The 17167-nt window shown below is 36.2% G+C and overlaps 1 long non-coding RNA gene across 1 annotated transcript; it reads left to right on the forward strand.

Annotated features, from left to right (window-relative positions):
* The first annotated feature begins 7378 nt into the window (after window positions 1-7378).
* Window positions 7379-13866, forward strand: LOC118766218. The gene is made up of 3 exons (XR_005002123.1): window positions 7379-7390; window positions 8605-8607; window positions 13751-13866. It is a non-coding gene; the product is annotated as an uncharacterized LOC118766218 (long non-coding RNA).
* Window positions 13867-17167: the final 3301 nt, after the last annotated feature.

Below are 17167 nucleotides of genomic sequence, written 5' to 3' on the forward strand. Positions count from 1 at the left end.
TATATATACATATATACAGACAGACAGACAGAGGCAGCCAACGACTATTGAAAATGTTGAAGACGCAACGATAATTTTAGTAAAAATAAATAAGTTAATGAGTGGAAATCACCGGTGAGTGTGTTATATTGATAAGGCACTAAATGAGAATGGCTCTCCCTAGACGCAATAAAATATGCTTCAACTTACAAATTCACATAAAGAAGCTTCCAAACCAAATACAAAAACGATATATATATATATATATATATATATATATATTATATATATATATATGTATGTATGTATGTATGTATGTAAGTATGTATATATATATATGTCTATTTGACATTCCCAAGATACAGATAGTCTAGATTACTCTGCTCCCAAAAACAAACAATTCTCATTATAATGATTCCACTGTCAGTATTTTGGATGTATCTATTTCCATGGCTATCTATTTTCATACATAATTGAGTTCTTTAATCTAGTTCTTAGAAAGAAATATTACCATATTCGTGTATCTATACGTTAAATAGGATATAGTGTTTTTCCTTAAAGGTCTTACATAAAAATATCCGAATGATTCCCTTTAATCTACGTCTGTGTGTTAAGCTGCCAACTGTTTGGACCGGTTTTTGACTGAATACATCTGATGGAGTACATTTTCCATAATGAAAAGTCTAAAAACTATAAATAATGTGTGGGTTATTTTCTCAGTTTTGGGTAGGAATTACAATCAAGAAATAATGTTCTTTTCTTTCAGTTTTCTTTTTATTCTTTTTTTTCATTTTCAAAGCATCCATTTATTCGTACATTATGCACTATAATTTGCTTTTGTAGATGACTAAGAAATTTCTCTTGGGAAATGTTTTTTCTCTTGCTGCGCTAAAAATCCTTCTGGCACAAATTATTTACGATTTCTTGTCTTTCTTCACTTCTGCTGTGTTTTGTCCAGAATGCCGAGAATTATATACATCTCTCCATTTTGAGTAGGAGGAATAACAATAATAATTCAAATTTTATACCTAACAATATAAATTTGTAAAATTTGTGTGTGTTTATTAATATATGCAGGTATGTATATATGTCAGGTCAATTTAATGCTTCTGTTAACATATAAACCATTACAACCTATTGCATGGTCGGGACATCGGCCGATTAAACGGGCAAACCTACTGCGCTTCCTCAGAAAGGAGTTTTTTTTGCCATTGGATACACAGCAGAACGAAAAACAAAACCGATTTGAGGGATGAATTCTATAGATTCAACGTCCATCCAACAACTGGGTGTGAGAGACAACCTATTTTGGCTTAGGCATCCCTCTGGAAGAATGAAAGTCTGAAATACCACCCACATCATTGCGAAGTCGGGGATGTTGCTCTCCTTTGCTTTTAAACTATTTGGTGTTACACATGAGAGATTTAGCAGCATTGTGCAAGTTGTTTTTGACTGTAGATTTCAGCACTGATATTGTTGAGAGATATTGTTTTAAATCTTAAACAAAAATGATAATTTGACAGCAGAGCAGGTTCAAGGTACCGACAACTGGGGCTGTCGCCAGGGTCACATCGTACTAGGAGGCGCCAAGGAGAGCGTGACAAAGACAAGGAAATTTGCTCGCCAAAGTTTGGCTTCCCCGGGGTACCAGCAAACCTAAGGCCGGACCTGTCTACAAGTAGACATTCACCATGAATGTATATTTTTCTTCTATTTTTAATATTTTAAATTCTGGCAGCTGGAAGTGAAATTAACACGACACTGTGACAAGGCACGTTTAGAGAGAGTGCGGGATATAACTACGTGCACTTTCCCTTCATTGGTCAACTGAAGCTTAGACACTGTCACGTGACAGTTAGCTGGTGCTGGCTGCTGAAACCTACGGGTGAGTGTTTCAAGGGAAATTTAGCAAGATGGACATTCGCCCGCTGCCATTCGTTGACGCCCCATTGGAGAACCCAAAGAAGAAAAGAAAAAAGGAGAAAGAAGAAACGCATTCAACACCAGAGATTAAGGCACCTCCGAAAGGGGGTGCCCAGCCACGTCGAAAACTGTAGAGGAGTAGGGGCCGAAACCGGACGTTGTTCCTCCTGGTGATGTATTTAGCCACTGCATCCTATAAAGTAGCTGTTGAGGCAGCGAACCATGAAACATGGTTGGCATTCCCTCATTCATCGTGCCTCATTAATGGATATGTGAACTACTATAAACACGCGCATCCTACTAACTTCATCCTGTCACACATTAGCAAAATTTGCATATTTTAACACTGTAGAATATTATGTAACATAATGAGGTTTCATTTGCTCTGTAGGGTGCATTCGATTCCATTATATCGTACCCTACTCATTAGGAAGCAAAGCAGGTGTAACCCGAAACGATCGTCATGCTAAATAAAGCTTACAGTAGAATCTGTAATCTCCCTATCAATTATTTAATATATACTAAAATCGCAACGAGGAATTCCTTGCGTAAATCATGCGAAGGAAACTGCAGTACTGTCGATGACACATAATAGCCGTTTCAGTAAACGTGCTCTCAAGGCACACTCTCTTTACTCTTTTACTCTTTTACTTGTTTCAGTCATTTGACTGCGGCCATGCTGGAACACCGCCTTTAGTCGAGCAAATCGACCCCGGGACTTATTCTTTGTAAGGCCAGTACTTTTCCTATCGGTCTCTTTTGCCGAACCGCTAAGTGACGGGGACGTAAACACACCAGCATCGGTTGTCAGGCAATGCTAGGGAGGACAAACAGACACACAAACACACACACACATACATATATATATATACATATATACGACAGGCTTCTTTCAGTTTCCGTCTAACAAATCCACTCACAAGGCATTGGTCGGCCCGGGGCTATAGCAGAAGACACTTGCCCAAGATGCCACGCAGTGGGACTGAACCCGAAACCATGTGGTTGGTTAGCAAGCTACTTACCACACAGCCACTCCTGCTACAGTTAGGTACATAACCAAAACAAGGTTTGGATCCTACATTTTAAAATCTATTTAAACTTTAATTTTAAATATAACCTATGTATATGAATACCTACACGTGGGCATGTAAATATGAATATATTACTTCTGTGCGTACATGTGTGCGTGATCGCACGCATGTTTGCGTGTAATAAGATATTTGCTTTTGTGTTAATAGCTAATTTTAAATTGTATTTAATAACTATAATTAATATATCTCTAAACTTAGTTTCTCTATAATTCTTAATTCGTCGTATCATATTTTACAATTATTGAATTTCATAAAATAAAAATTGAATTCATATCCTAATGAATTCCTTATTTTTTATGAGATCATCTTGAAACTAATAAATTCAGTTATCAGTACATGAAACTTCGTAAAATGTATACTTATTTATAATTTAGTATTTGAATAATATATATAAATATATATATATATAAAATTAGAAAAAAAAAACACCTTTTATCAATTCAAAATGAACAATTAAATTACACCATCTAGAAAATTACATATAATAGAAATATTAAAATAACAATAAAATGTCAATGATTAAGTAAATTACATATAATAGAAATATCAAAATTAAAATGATAATGTCATTGATTAAGTAAATGATTAGATATATTAATTTTAATATGTCTAATATATGCAATTTTCTAGATGGTGTAATTCAATTGTTCATTTTCAATTAATAAAAGGTGTTTTTTCTTCTAATTTTTCATTTATATATATATATTATATTATGTGGAATTTGATATAGCATTTCTGAATTGAATTTTTTTCCTTGTAAGTTTGGATTTTATTCTCTCAAATAATAATTATTATATATGTGTATATATATAGTCATATGAGTTTACTATATTAAGTAGTGAAAATTTCATTCTGAATGGAAAAGCTTGGTATTGTTCTTGGGTTATTTATCACTCGTGTCAACTTGCTTAATTCGTTGGAGCTGACGTTGTTCCTGGTTTTGTTAGTAATGTGCCTTCGTCATCGAGCAATATTGAACATACCGTTGCCTTAAATAAATGGTTTGAATGAATTAACTTCTTCACAAGAATTGAGACGAGATTAATCACTTAGCAAATTGAACTGTGATTCATATATTCAATGTTGTCTGTAAAATCCCTATCAGTGTTATGAGGTGAATGAATCTTACAGGGAGAATTATTACGATAAACAAGGTATAGGAAATAAAGAAATAATACAGCTTCCTTTTCGGATTACAAAAAGTTGTTTACATTATTTTGTACGGTGTTTGCCAGAAATAAAATCAATAACGTTACTTACTTCACTCTCCGCACAACGTCTTCTACTTGGAAAACGATTAAATTGCATGCTGTGATTTGTGGATTGTCGTGCTGTCGAGATAATTAGGTGCAGTACAACAAGTAACTGCATCTTTGCTCATACCGGAAGTTGCGGAACTTTTGGAATGAATAATCATACATTAAACTATTATCTCGTATGTTATAATATTATGCCGTTATGATTCCCATGTAAAAGGAATGTGTATTTGTGTGCATGTATGAGTGTGTATGAGTATATGAACTTTTGAAAAACGACAGTATATATACTCAGGATATTAGATAATATGAAGGTCTTCAAACGAGTAACTATTCCATTCCTTTTGAGACATTATGCTTACAACCTTCAGTGATATTATATTTATTTCATCATGACTGATATATATATATATATAAGAGCAAAACGCCCCCCGTCCAATGGAGTTGTCAAACATTTAAACCAAATTTTGTCAAAACATTTTGTCCGACCGTCCCATAGTACTCCCATTTGAGAAAAACTTATTTAACCTAAATTTGCAGAAATAAAGATAGATTTGTTCCTATTCCAAAGAAAAACGATTTTATTCACACAAATATGAAACCGAAGAGTTTAAAGTACCAGTAATGATAAGGCTGTTGACTGGGAGAACACAAACATGGTTTAAACAGTAAGCTTGGCAGGAAAGAAACGTGCTTTTAAGCAATACAAAAACAACAAAAAATGAAAGGTGCAGTTATGTACAGGTTGACGGAAAAAAAGCAGGACAAAACTGATGCATGCAAATGGGTTAGCTCGAGATAAATCTAGATGGAAAAGCATGACGATTTTTTTGCGCAAACTGCACGTGCATTTTTCTCGTGTACCCATAGTATCGATCGCAATAGCTGATGTACTTGCGCGTACAAATGCACATTCCCACGGCTTTATCGATCGCATTCTCACTTGGAATCGATTTTTGTAATTTTTTCAAGACTTCTACACGCCCTGATACAGTCTGTATTTACATATCAAATTTGAGCGCAATCGGAGTGAGGATGCCTGAGATCCTAGAAGACACACACACAGACAGACAGAACGGATTTTATATCATATATATATATCAATATATATATATATATATATATATATAGATATATATAGATATATATAGATATATATATAGATATATATAGAGATGCTCGATATGTTGTTGTTGTTATTATTATTCAGGTAACTGCCAAGAATCTTGATCGGAAGCTTGCGGTTAGTAGCCCCCGTTCTTAACCACTACGCCATATGCGTGAGCAATTATAGAGTGAATTTTATCGCTTATAAATCTAATATTCTCGTATCCTTCCTTTATACTGGTTCCCATATGCTGTTCATATCTGCACTCGGTCTGCTTAGGAGGTTGTTGTGTCCTAGCATAAGGGCTGCTTCTTTTCCTTTTCGTATTCTCCAGTGGTGTTCTCTGTCTATTATTTTATCTTCATCCCATGGGGTGAGGTGATCAGCTATACCCGATTTATCAATATCTTCCCGTGTCACAGCTTTGCGATGATCCTTTTCACTTATTTTGAGGGTCGGCATGTTTCTCCTTTGTATAACCTACCACTGCTGCATGGGCTAGAGTACACACAGTCAGTTCTTAGTCATATTTTCGTCTATGGGTTGTTTTACTCGAAGGAGATATTTGCGAAGTTTTGTATTACTTTTGAATAGTCCTAATGGCATATGGGCTGCATATCTTTTGTATCTTTTCGGGGAGGCCTTTCACATAGGATAGACACACTGTGGACAGTATATCGTTTCATCCCCTATTTTCTTCCTATTGGAGTGGAGAGTATGATTTTGGGGTAGTTGTTGCTTAATAGATTGTTACTGAGCTTGATCATTTCTTCGTGGTGGGTATCACGATCTCACCTTAAATTCATTGCTCGATGTATTAGTCACTGAGCAATCTCGCTCTTTACTCTGTATGGATAGTGGGAGTTGAAGTTGAGGTATTGAAGGTCGGCTTGTGGTATACGGATGTCCTGAACCCATACTTGCTGCATGTTATCAATACGACTGAATGTCTTTTTCGTTTTTCCATTGTGAACTGTATGGATGGCTTTATTGAGTTCACATGATCGAACAGCACTTGTACATTTTCCTCGTGGAGCCATCAATAAGGTGTCATCAACATATCTCAACCATAAGGTTTGTTTTAGTAGTGTTGATCCTAAAGCCAAATTCTCAAAGTATTCCATGTATATATTGGCTATTATCGGTGATAAGGGCGAACCCATAGCTAAACCCTCTTCACGTCGATATATATCAGTGTCCATACTGAAGTAGGTAGTTTCTACACAAAAGGTCAACATTTCTATCAAGTTTCTTATTGGTGTACTAGTGCGCTCTTTTAGATGGGTGTCTGTCACTAGTTTTTCTTGAATCACCAATATTGCTCCACGACTTGGGACTTTGGTGAAGAGAATTATCACATCTAGACTCACCATCTGTTTGGATTCAATTCTGTCAAGTGGGTGAAATTCTTCATGTACGATGCTGACTTTCCTGCTAATGGATGAATATATCCACAAGGAAGCGGCTCAGTAGATTGCATGCTGAACCTCTACAGCTCATTATATGTCTTAATGTAATACCATCCTTGTGAATCTTAGGAAGACCGTACATATGTGGTAGTTTACTGCAGTCTTCAGTTAGTTTTCTGTACTTCATTGGTGTAAAGTTATCCTTGTTCTTGATCAAGATCTGTGACAACTCCCTCTGTTTTCAAAGTAGGGCCTTTCTTTACTTTGTTGTAGCTACTATCACTTATAAGATTTGCCAGGTTTTCCGAATCATCAGACTTGTTCATCACCACTGCCGCATTTCCCTTGCATTTGATATGCTTGTAAGTACGAGTGCAGATATTTGTACCAGTACGTGTACATGTGTTTGGCTTATATGCCTGTATATATCTGTTTATATAAGGAACATTTCTAAGTTAAATATAACCGATTTTTACGTAATTATATAACCATTAAGTTTAAATGTGAGCATGGAGAAGATTCCAGATAGACAGTATTTTGAGAATGAATGGTTGAGATGGTAGCTAGTGCCAGTAAAGTTATGTTTGAGTTAACGTCGTTAGTGAGAGTTGTAAAGATGAATGCGTTCATGAGCGGAAGTTATGATAGTAACTATTTGAAAAAAAGAATATCATTTGAGTGGATGCATTATCTGTAGTGCAGATGCTGGAGTGTGTCCGTTAGAAATAGAAGGTCAATTAGCTGAGTGGATATTACACCGATGTCTACCTGCATAATGGGAGAACTGTCCCATATGCATGCTAAGTATTCTATTCATCTATATAGACTGTCAACAGATTATACGGACTGAATACTCATGGATATATTATTTCTATGGGCAGGCATGATATCTATGATAGAAGTGTTTATTTCAAAACCAACCACATTCCAAATAATAGAATACCGTTGTGTTCACTTATTAAGAATTGTGAGAAATCTAGCAAAAGCAAATATTTGGTTAACCAAGATTTTGTCCTACATATCAAATGATTAATGACGAAACTTTACAAATACTTTTTTACTTGTTTCAGTCATTTGACTGCGGCCATGCTGGAGCACCGCCTTTAATCGAGCAAATCGAGCCCGGGACTTATTCTTTTGTAAGCCCAGTACTTATTCCATGAGTCTCTTTTGCCGAACCGCTAGGTAACGGGGACATAAACACACCAGCAACGGTTGTCAAGCAATGCTAGGGGGACAAACACAGACACAAACACACACACACACACGCACACACACACACACACACGCACACACACACACATATATGTATATATATATATATATATATATATATATACATATATACGACAGGCTTCTTTAAGTTTCCGTCTACCAAATCTACTCACAAGGCATTGGTCGGCCCGGGGCTATAGCAGAAGACACTTGCCCAAGATGCCACGCAGTGGGACTGAACCCGGAACCATGTGGTTGGTTAGCAAGCTACTAACCACACAGCCACTCCTGCGCCTATAGCTACTTATTTGAGAATAATTTGAATAGAAATGAACAACGAACTACTCGTTATCTTATAAATACAGTATCCACTCTATTTTTGTGATTACTCATCTACCTTGGCAACCAAAAGTTAAACTCCATCTACCTTCAATCAGAGCCTAACTTAAATCATGAAAATGGAAACGGTGCAACATGGTGTTGGATAAATTGTACTGGAGTTAGATTTGCGCTGATTGACGCCATCTACTGGGTCATTTGGTGCCTTTACCGAATAAATGCTAGGAGAACTGTAACATAATAGTATTTCTCTAGAGTAATGTCATTTAGGCCCCAAAGAATAGGGAGTAATGTTTTGTTAAACTGTCTTATGTAAATAAATATTACATTCTTCCACACTCCAAGACATTCAATATAGTTGAAAATATATCTGATTTGTACGGCGTTCTGAACATTCCATTCAAATGCCAACTGAAAGATATTCTAGCCTCCCGTTACGATTTAATCTCTATTGGTTGTATTCATTCTATGTTAGATATGTTTTAACTTTTTGTATCATTTGCCAAAATTTCGTCCTTTTATTGACGCGAAGATAACTAAAGCATGATAGAACAACTAAGAGTTAAATTTCAATTATTTATACAACTTTTTCCCTTGCTATTCCTGACGAATATTTTCAGAATGACAGGGAAATTAATGATTGCGAGCCCTTCTCTTCTATAATTCTGAATTCGTATCGTTATTCATTAAATATGTATTAAAGTTCCTAGATTTTGTTTATAAAGACTTGTTTTTGAAAACCGAGAAAGTATATGAAACAAATAATACTCATGACACATAATTTAATAGCATTATTACAGTCAGTAAGTTTATATATGAAGAACAAATTTAATTAGACTACACTCATATCTTACAAGTTATTTGTAAATTTGATTCTAAGGAAATACATCTAACAAATTTAGACGGACGCTTTTATATGTGAATTTCTTAATATCCGTACTTTGATGATTTATATAATAAATTTGCACAACAAATTTCCATCTGCTACAACAATAGGACGTCCAAATTATTTTTCTTAATGAGATACTGTCTATAACTGCGGCTTCACTGTAATTACAAATAGTAAGTATTCTTGTTCACAAGAAGTTTTTAGTTTTATTTAAATGAAGATTTATTGCCAGTTTCCTCCTCAGACTTCTGGCTCTTTTAAACAGTAAATTTATATTATTTACAAAACTCACGCCTAGAATAATGTATCGGATGCAAGAGCTTTTCTCGGTTCTATTTTTATTAATCGAATGGCTCCATTGTTGTTATATTCCAAATTGCTGCTATTATGAAAATCCACTCGCAATATTCCCACAATCTCTCTTCAAGAGTTTTAATCCCTATTTGTGTTTCTTTGCTAATTCCAAAACATTTTAACTGCATAGGAATACATTTCTATACAGAAACTGAAATAGATTTATGTGTATTTTACATATCAAGCTAAAAATCGTAGTTAAAATATTCAGTGAAGTTCGAATTGATAGGGTTTGCGAACTGTGCTTTGGTGCATTTCATTGAGTAGAGGTGCAATTGAATATGAAAACTTTTTTCTTCTTAGAGTTGCCCAAAATGTTGGAAAGATTAAACAGCATATTGCGCTGAAGCGCGAACAAAGGTTAATGCTCGTACACAATAACAAGGGATTGATTCATCCTGCATTAAAACTAAGGAAAAGCAATCATTTGGAATAAATTTTCATAGACATTATTTCCTGTGACAAAAGTGACGTTAAATAAGTTGATAGCATGAATAATTTGCAATAGATCATTCAAACACATTAGACGGTGGGAATTCCGTATCCCCACATTGCAAACCAATTAAAGGACCATGAACAAGCATCAACTTTCGTTTCGTCAGTGTTTATACATGGATAAACGTCTTTGGAGGTCATATCTAAAACATTACCTGGCATGTAGTTGCTAAGACAATTATGATCACATATTCTATACAAAAATACATTTTTACGGACTATCAGTGTGAATTAATAATTATGACACGTAACTGATAACCTCTCTCTCTCTCTCTTTTACTCTTTTACTTGTTTCAGTCATTTCACTGCGGCCATGCTGGAGCACCGCCTTTGGTCGAGCAAATCGACCCCGGGACTTATTCTTTGTAAGCCCAGTACTTATTCTATCGGTCTGTTTTGCCGAACCGCTAAGTAACGGGGACGTAAACACACCGGCATCGGTTGTCAAGCAATGCTAGGGGGACAAACACAGACACACAAACATATACACACACGCTTATATATATATATACATATATACGACAAGATTCTTTCAGTTTCCGTCTACCAAATCCACTCACAAGGCATTGGTCGGATCGGGGCTATAGCAGAAGACACTTGCCCAAGATGTCACGCAGTTGGACTGAACCCGGAACCATGTGGTTGGTTAGCAAGCTAAGATTTATCAAAGTTTCAGAAGAGCTCAAAAGAGTGAGAAGCTATTTCAGTAATCATGGCTAGCTTGTACGTCTTTCATAATTCTGCTTGGGCTGAAGGTAATTGTGTTCACAGCAACAATAAAAAAGAAACAGAGAAAATTTGAATGTTTTTCATAACAACGAATTGATGCGGTTAGCGTTTGAATTAGCCATCATGGTTAATGAGAAATTCTTTAGCAACAGAGTAGACGACAAAACATTTACATAGTACGTAAAGAAAATCTGACTATATTTTGATGCAAATCCCAACCCTAAATATCTATTCGAGTATATGTTTATTTATATATGTGTGAGTGTGTGTGAGTGTCTGTGTGCGTGTATGTATGTATGTATGTATATTAATCTGATCTAATACTGTTTCCGACGCTGATATTGAATACACACACACACACAAACACACACACACACACAGACACACACACACACATGCAGAAAGTAAATAGGCACCTTTAATTTTCAAGATATTTTTTATTTAAAAGTGAACAATTGAAATGTAATCGATAGGTAGGACTACGTACTTTAGTACTTAGCTGACGTTCACTTTGCAGTTTTTAATTCCGAAACTCTTTTTGGCATTGAACTGAGGAGATTTGTGATTGTCTCTTGTGGAATTTCGGCCTGCTTCTAGGCAACAATCGAAACAATTCATTTTACATTTTACTTTCTGTCGAGTTTTTCGTATAGCTCTATCTTGTATGCTCCAAAGATTTTCAATTTTCAGTCAGCCATTGTTGATTCCTTTTCGCTGTGTGGCATGGAGCCCCATCTTCCATGAATATAAACTCATTTTTCGTTATGTTATCGTGTGCATACATTGACATTGAAAGTAGTCCTTGCTTAAGTATTTCGATTTATTTTTCAGAGTTTATGGTTCCAACACATTCGACCATCTCAGAACGACCACTGCTGGTGACAGCTCTCCATACTATTACAGAGATGCCGCTATGTTTCACAATTAGTTGGAGTCGCTTCATATCAAATTCTTGATTGGGAATCCTCCGGACACAAACACGTCCACTGTCTGAAAATAACGCACATCTTGATTCATCTGCGAAAATCACAATCCCAAAATGAACTGGATTTTTGTGACATCACATTCGCCCATTTCTTTCTTTTCGTGATATTAATTGGTTGAAGGAGAGGTTTTCTTCTAGTTGCTTGTCCATAATTCCCAAGCTTATGCAGATATGTAACATACGTTCTTGGACTAACTTCTATCTAATTTGCAATGTCAGAATACTTTCGAACGGTGTTCGTTTTCCACAATTCTCTTTACATAGTGAAGCATCCTTTCTAGGGTCCTGGTCGGCCGGAACGAGAATCTGTTGATTCTTTTCCTTGGCTTTTGAATTGCACTATAATTCTATTAACAGTCGCAAGAGGAATTTGATGATTTTCGGCAATTTTTCGCTCGCTAAATCCACCCTCAGATTGTCCCAAAAATACGACCTCTTTGAAAATCTGACACTTCTGCTGAATTTTTTGTGCGTGGCATGGTTACTCTTCGCAAATGTTTGATATATTGGTTCCTGGAATGAAAAACGAATAATTACATTGTAAATTCTACACCACTGAAAACATATTAGATCAGAAATTTTGAAAATGAAAGGTATCTATTTACGTCCAGCATGCCTCCTTATATATATATATATATATATATATATATGTGTGTGTGTGTGTGTGTGTGTGTGTGTATACATAAACACTTATATATATATATATATATTGATACTTTGATAATTTGATAGGTTTCGGTCAGTTTTGGCCCAGGGCATGTCTAAATGGCAGCACCTGGTGAAGTCATTCAAATCAGGAATCATGGCCCACACGAGTAGATAGTTATTGTTTACGGGACATATCCGGCTGTAGGCGGTTTACTTTGGATTTCTTGAAGGAATTTGTCCCAAAACTTCTTGAACTTTATAGGGTCTGTTCCTGATTTAATGTGCTCCCGTGTAATGTTACGAGCGGGGACAATTAAGGTAAAATAATTGTGCCGTATTGTTGTTATGTGATGTGAGTATAATTTATGTCATGGGCGGTTAGCACAGGGCCCAAGTCTTAAGTGGATCTTAAAGATGATGCCAACATCATTTGGGCAATGCTGATAGGACATTTTCTACAACAGGCGGATGATGTAGCATTCACGGCGGCCTTGCAGAGAATAAAGCTTGAGCTTTTCTTGTCGATCCCAAGGACTGTCATGCCATCTATCTTGTTTATACAACAGTATTCAAGGTGGGGTCGGTAAAAAGTTGAGAAGAGAATGATAATGGTCTGGATATATTTCGGCTGGCAGGTTCTGAGTATCAAGGAACATATTCTGTGGACCCTGTCAAATTTGATGTTTACATGGGCGGCTCAGCGTATGTTGTAGTAAACACAATTACTACCAAGTTTCTGATGCTGTTGGATGCTAAGAGAGTTTCACATGAAGGAAGTGGGTATGGGAGTGTCAGGGTATTCCCTTTTACGAAGTGGATTAACTCAAATTTGTCCTTGTTTAGAGGCATATTATTATTTTCTGACCATTGCAAGATAACCAGTAGAGCTTACTGAAGTCATGTTCGGTAACTCACTCCACTGAACTTCTGGATCTTGGAATCTTCTGCAAAGTTTCCAATGTTGCTGTGCTTGATGATATCAGTAATGCCATTGATGTAGCTGATGAAAAGAAGTGGGTCCAACACAGTGCCTTGTGGAACACCACTACTGATTTATATATATATATATATATATATAACATATTAGAAACAAACACCTTTTATCAATTCAAAATGAATAATTAAATTACACCATCTAGAAAATTACATATAATAGAAAAGTTAAAATTCAAATAACAAAAAAAAATAAAGATTAAGTAAATTACAAAAATAATATAATGTATATAATAGGTAGAAAAACGACACGTGCTTTGCTACTTTATTATCTCCCCTTCTTCCTAGCTCTCCTGTGTCTGGATTTTATTCCCTCAAATAATTATTATATATATAGTGTGTAAACAACAAACACATGTATTAGTTTAACGCTAGGGAAGTGAGAAAGGCTTTTACGTTTTGAACCTGCGTTCTTCGACAGAATGGAACACAGAAATAAACAGGGAGAGAAAATAGAAAGAGGATTAGTGGTTAGCGATCTATCATGGCGAATACCAGAGAGGGTTCACACAGGAGAGCTAGGAAGAAGGGGAGATAATAAAGTAATGGTGTTCCCGAAATGAAGGTGCGCATGCTTGTTTATGTGAGAGCGTGTATGTGTGTGTGGATGGTGGCTGGTAACAGTGACGTGTGCGTGTGTCCATGTGTAAGTGTGTGGATGATAGAGTAGGTGCTTGGGATTGGTCAGTGCTAGTGTGTGCGCTGGTGTGGGTGCTAGGAAGTAGTCAATGCTAGTGTGTGCAAGGGTGGTGTGATGTGGTAGTGTGTGGTATGGTGGTGTATGTTGTGGTGTGTTCGCGTTGGGGTGTGGGGTAGGCGAGAGTGGGGTATGCAAGGGTGGGGAGGGGCGAAATGAAATATATAGGGATGGTGGGGTTGGAATGTGTAGGGTGGGGGGTAGCAATGGAGGGGTGACAATGAAAGGAGAGAGTGGAAGTGGGAAGGTGGGTAGAAGTGAAGACAGGAAGTAGGTGCCGGAGCAAGAGAGGAGAGGTGGGTGTGAGGACGTAGATGTGAGAGAGAGACAGGAGAAAGGGGGAGGATTAGATTAAGAGAGGAGAATACACAACTCAGAAATGATATCAGAGACGTCATGACAATATAGCAAAGATTTCCATTGGACACTTTGCAAACAGTATGGATTTGACAGAGCATAAATTTGGTACGAATATAAACACTAAGGCATCACCGAAAAGGATTATGCAAAGATCCTATGGAATATGCATGGTTCAGTGTGATTTTGAGATAGAAATCAGGAAACCAGACAGTTTTAATAGAAAAAGAAAGCAAACTATGCTGGACCATAGACATAGCATTCCCAGCTGACAACAATGAATGCGATAAGAAAGAAATGTCGATAGATATGACAGGTTAGCTTGGGAGGTTAAGCAGTTGTTGTGGCTGAAAAAGGTAGAGGTTGTAACAATAATTGTGGAGCCCTGAGAACAGTGAGTAAAACTCTTGAGAAGTACAAATAGGGGCTTCAATAAGAGTCGATCACTTGCAAAAAAAAAACTACAGCCCTGCTTGGAACCGCTCGAATACTTCAGATGGTGCACGAAAATTAAGGGGTGTTACTTTAGCTCGGTGGTTGTGAACAGCTGGCACCGTAGTACATCACCTGCGTTAGAGGTTGTGCAAAGGCAACAAATAATAATATTAATGATAATAATGAAAATGATAACAACAACAACAACAACAACAACAACAACAATAATAATAATAATAATAATAATAATAATAATAATAATAATAATAATAACAATAATAATAATAATAACAATAATAACAATAATAATAATAATAATAAGGTCACAGAAAACGAGAAAGCGACCATACTCTGGGATATGCCGATACACACAGATAGAGAAATTAAGGCCAACAGACCAGATATAGTTGTCAGAGATCATGAAGAAAAAAAATGCTTTCTAATTGATGTATCAATACCGGCAGATGACAATGTGTCTCTAAAAGAAATGGAGAAACTCTCAAAATACAAAGACCTGGAAATAGAGGTAACTAGAATGTGGAACCTGAAAACAGAAACAATTCCTATCATAGTAGGGCATTAGGCATGATAAAAAATATTCAGACAAATACATAACAAAAACACCAGGATTACAAACACATATAACATACAGAAAATTGCACTACTAGCACTGCACACATCCTACGCAGAACATTTCCATACAATAACCGTCAGAGCATCACAACACATCACAGCACATACCAAGGCACACAGAGCTGCGCTCGGTAGTGAAGTGAAAGCAGCTATAAAAATAAAACTACTGAATAATAATAATAATAATAAATGCTCTGATGCAGTACATGCAGTGGCTTTCATGGATTATCATCGTAAGTGATTGGAAATGTTATCATGTACACTGTTTTGTCATGGTATAAAAGATGGGCTACAGCAAATATTTTGCTCGGCACCACAGATTTGCTTGTCAGTTGTTTGACCATAACCAGTGGAATATGTCATCTGGTGGCTGGTTATATGTATATCTCTTATCATTAGCATATGTAGTGGAGGTGCATCATTGCCAATTGTTAAGAGATATTCTCTGAGGTTTGAATCATTCACTACTGGAAACAGCGTGTTTTGTTCAACATGTTGAAACAACCCTTATTCGGGGACCATTTTGAGGGGGACGAGTTACTCGACGTGTAGAAAATTCTAACTGGGCCCCAAATGCAAGGTCATACACTGTTAACCTTGATATGAGATCACCAGGTTACGCACATATGGTTGTTATACATGTGCATGGTGTACCCTTATCAGACAGGTAATCATGTTCGGGATACTGGGTTTAGTATATTTTACTGCAATGTCACTTCTATGGCATTCACGACTCAATAATAATAATAATAATAATAATAATACTATGTGATGTACGATTAAATGACAAATTACTAGGAAAAATGTGCAAGTATGTGGACTATGGTGCGAGTGTCTGTCATCCCAGCAGTTTTAGGGGCACTCGAATTGTTAAGAAGCAAGTTCGTGAAATTTGTCAGAGAAGTCAGAATTGATGAGAGCAGAACAAACCCCAAAATTGCTATGTCGGGGACAGCTAGTATTTTGAGATTGGTACTTGAGTGCTGAACGTCTTCCACGCTTAATAACATCCAATTATCGAAAATTGTAATGAGCGAAAAGAGACCCAGTGAGATCTCTGAAAACAGGCTGCTGTCCACTCTCACAGAATCAACGGAAGCAAACAGGAACGAGAGCTCCAAGAAGTTAAAAAGAAAAAAAATAACAACAGCAGTACCAGCAACTACACAATGATAATCAAGCGTGTTGATAAAAATCGGCTGAGTGGAGCACTAAATGCTTTAAATCATTTAGTTTAGCTAGTTGACGCTGGGATCCATTTTATATTTCATTTCCTCATAATCGATACAATAAATATCTCCGGAATTCGAGTTCGATTTAATCGATTGTAACATCTTCCAAATGTCTATCAGAAATCAATAATGAATACAAAATATCTGCATTAAATTAGAGATCGCATTAAGGGCGTTTTTAAGATACGATTATCATATGGAGAATATATAGTTAATAGAATTTTTTTAATGCTTAAATCGATGAAGTCACCGATTTTCTATCTATAATCTAAACCAATTTAAAGGGTGATTTATTGTTTGCCATATGTCGAGCAATGCGACTAAATAGTAGGTGTATGCTATGTATTATCCTTTGCACACTTTATAATTTAATACTTTTGAGTCTATATTATGAGATATC

The sequence above is a fragment of the Octopus sinensis genome, linkage group LG1, assembly GCF_006345805.1.
Source record: "Octopus sinensis linkage group LG1, ASM634580v1, whole genome shotgun sequence".
Classification (NCBI taxonomy): Eukaryota; Metazoa; Mollusca; class Cephalopoda; order Octopoda; family Octopodidae; genus Octopus; species Octopus sinensis.